The 3,621-nt window shown below is 35.9% G+C and overlaps 1 protein-coding gene across 1 annotated transcript in view; it reads left to right on the top strand.

Annotated features, from left to right (window-relative positions):
* Positions 1-539: 539 nt before the first annotated feature.
* The window catches only part of LOC117106219 (inverted formin-2-like), a 59,870-nt gene continuing 56,788 nt past the window's right edge, over positions 540-3,621 (top strand). Inside the window, exon 1 of the transcript XR_004445019.1 lies at positions 540-564. The gene's annotated coding sequence lies outside the window, so the exon portion shown is untranslated. The remainder of the gene's footprint in view (positions 565-3,621) is intronic.

Genomic DNA, 3,621 nt, shown 5'->3' with positions numbered 1-3,621 from the left:
TGATGATGTTTGATGAAAGAACATAGAATAAAAATGACCTTGTCAATTTTTAGAGTGACATTCATACTATTTGTCCTGGTCTACATTAAAAATGACTACAAATGCCTGTATGAAAAATAAAATATACAGTACCAACCACCATCCCCCTCCCCCACACTTTCCATTGAAAATATCCAAAGCAAAAAATATCATGCTTAAGAGTTAAAACTCACCTATCACATAATTTTGTGACATACTGCCCCCTCCCCCAATCCAATCATCAATTTCATCGAGCCCCACTCCATTCTCGCCCCTACATCAGCCCAGCCCTCTATTTCAGGAATCTAGATATGCCACTGCAGTCTGCACACACACAGAGGCACCACCAGTTTGACCAGCTGAGCTTTAACAATAACATGTAAACATGTTTTTGAGTCTAAACTTACTCATCTACTAACTTGCTTTAATAAAGTTAATAATAAAACATTTGCTGGTACTGTTACCGTACATTATGATGCAGCATTCCTTTCAGCTGCTAATCGCAATTTTATGGGGAAGAAGAAAGAACAAGATTTAAAAAAAAAGGTAGGATGATTATGTAGGTGCCGTAAAACTAGTGTTGATTCAATTCACACTTTGTCACCAATGCTCTAATAATTGTAATGTAGTTAGATTTATTAAGCGCTTCATACCGAAGTCCTAAAGCGCTTGAGGTGTGGACTAGCTCATATATTGCTTCTTCCCTAAGGGTCTCTTTGTGTCTGAGCTACCCAGTAAATCGGTACCAGCTACTCTCGTCTCTCCATAACAGGGGCTAGACCAGTAAGCTGGAGTACCCCCTACTCATCTCAAAGGATATGTACCCAAATTTTTTTAAGTGCACATGAGCAAAATTGTATGCACTGGGTCTGCAGTAGTCCTTTTCCGAGAAGGACTACAATTTAATGGCAAAATGGGGGTGGGGATGAGTGCCCCTCCCCTACTGTATCTGCACCAGAACCACAGGTGCAGATCCAGTAGGGGACCATCCATTTTGCCATTAAATTTTAAAATTTCAATGCATCAATGTTATCTACTGCTTATATATTTTGCAAATGTTGTGCATCCCCTCCTCCTCCCCACTGTTTGTAATTACTTTATATAGTACAAATTGTTATAGTTCGAAGCTGGGCAGTACAAATTTCTGTATCATGTTCAAAAAATTTCTAGTGGAATGGGTTCTGAGACTTTTTTTTAATAAATACTGTAATAGAAATCTATGAATACAACATTGGACCCATGCAAATAATGTTTTAAATATTCATTACAAATATGAAACTGTAGTACTTGGCCTCATAAATCAACAAACTGAAAGTAAAAAGGAAAAGAGAGCAATATAAATATAAAATATGAATTGATAAACATTTTATTTTTCACATTAAACTATTAATTTGACCTTCACATGACACATACAGTAACATGTTAAAAGTAAAGTGCCCATAGTTTAGCTTCTTATAAAATAATAATTTATGTTTGTCAGAACATAGAAACTAAATGAATGGAAACTATTATTGTTTCTCTGGTCTGCTTTGAGAAAACATTTTTCACCCCCTTCCCCAGCGGCCTTTCACCCCTCACTATTCCCCCTCCAAATTTCAGAAGCAGGTGCTGCCACTATATTAATACCATAGAACATTAGTTTGTAAGTCCACAGACCATGCAAAATGATTCCCTTTTAATAGTCATAATATGCTTGGCATGTGAGTTTCTGTATCTTTTTTATCTTTACCCTAATATTGCCTGATGTACTTGATACTGCAATTTAGAGGATGAGCTTTATAACTGCTCTGTTAGGCTGACAAGTGAGTTATGACATTGTTAACATAATGACATGAAAACATAAATGTATTGGTATAAGTTGTATACGATCTTGTATTTGAATCCCAAAAAGTATATTATCTCTTTAGTCATCCTAAAATGTGCGGGTTTTTTTCAGTAATAATCCAGTTATTACAAATGTTCTGTTGCTGACATTTTTTTTTAAATTTCTTTTCCGCATGATAAATTATGAGGATTGGTTGTTACTGTTCTAAGTCATCCATCTCAACTGTTTTACACATATTTGAAATAGCTATGTGTAACTTCATATGCATGTTTGATATTTATTTCATGTACAATTGCAATTTGAATACCTCACTTTTGACTCCTCCAGTAAAATTGTGCACATGGATTTTGAGAAATAATGGAGAATTTGACTGTATAAAAGTGCACTGCAATTTAGTAAATTTCAAAACCTTTTTTTTCTTGTATAAATAAAAATTTCATACCTCAGCCCCAACCATGGTGGGGGCTGATGTGTTCTAACCTTCATCTGTAAAAGTTCGTCCCCGGCATGTCTCTCTATTTTAGATTGCTGGATCTGCCACTGCATTCTTTTTTGAATCGTTGCTGTGTGTTATAGAGTGTCATTGGTCTCCGAGTTTGAGAAACCAGTTAATCATAATACCTAAATAATAGCTTATGTTCACATCAACTATGCAGGATCTAACCAATAAAACTGAAGCACAGTACTAGCCCAGCAAAAATTCCCTAAACGACAAGGTGTCAGCTCCCCGACAAGGGGGTTCAAGCTACACGACAAGTGGACGTCCACCTCCATCCCCGTAGGAGAAAATTGTGTTGATTATGGTATTTTTTTTTCGCAATAGTTTTCATCACTTCACACATACGATAGCACTGCTTGCACTAAACAGTTTTTAATCCCTAAAATTTGACAGCTTAGTAAGGCATAACTAAATTGTATTTTCGGCAGCCGAGATTCCATTTTCCCCAACGACCTTGCTGGAAATTTCCCAAAAGGGGGTCCAAGCGGGGAGTCCAGAGTTCCCCGATGGGGGTCCTTATCCCCCTTGACCCCCCCACTAGCGCCGCCCCTGCCAATCAACCTCTTTTCAAAAGGTGGGGCCTAATGTAATCATGGGTACCGGTAATTGTGTATACTGTATCTGGTTTCATAGAGTTCACTATTCATAACATAAGTGTTGCTATACTTTGCCATTTAGGTTAAAAGTATGCTGGTCAAAAGAAAAGAGCATCACCAAAAAAATGTTTGCTAGAATGCCTCTTTTTCTGATGACTTGCTAAATTTCTTTTATTAATTATGATAAATCAAGTCTATGAATTTGATATGACTAATGGACCTTCTTTAAAATTATGACGTGCAAACCGGGCTTATGAATAGTGAACATTATGAATCGAGAACTTTGTGAATAGGAGGTTGACCTCCATTTAATACCCAGTTTTTAGTCGGTGACCTTCTAATCAAATATTGGACCTGCATACACAAACCTACACAGTACTCATCAAAACAAACTGAATGTTGAAATTAAACATGCGTAATAGATTATTTATCTATAAATATCGCAGATAATCACGTTTGATTGTGTATATAAAGGAGTCAGGAAGTGTTTTTTTTTTTTTTTAATAAAGCCATGGAGGGTCTGTATAGTCTATTTATGATATGTGGTAGAAATTAATATGTATTGTAAGAAATTGAATGGTTTGATTAAAGAATCAAAACAGAGAAGGTACATATTTTTAAATATTCAAAAACGGTAGGTAAATATGGTAGTATATTCCTACATATAGTACATTTACTATGCT

Source organism: Anneissia japonica, unplaced genomic scaffold (assembly GCF_011630105.1).
Source record: "Anneissia japonica isolate Jap-2015-1 unplaced genomic scaffold, ASM1163010v1 scaffold827_len218306_cov157, whole genome shotgun sequence".
Taxonomy (NCBI): domain Eukaryota; kingdom Metazoa; phylum Echinodermata; class Crinoidea; order Comatulida; family Comatulidae; genus Anneissia; species Anneissia japonica.
The sequence above is the reverse complement of the archived record's forward strand: the minus strand, read 5'-3'. Positions and strand labels throughout refer to the sequence as shown.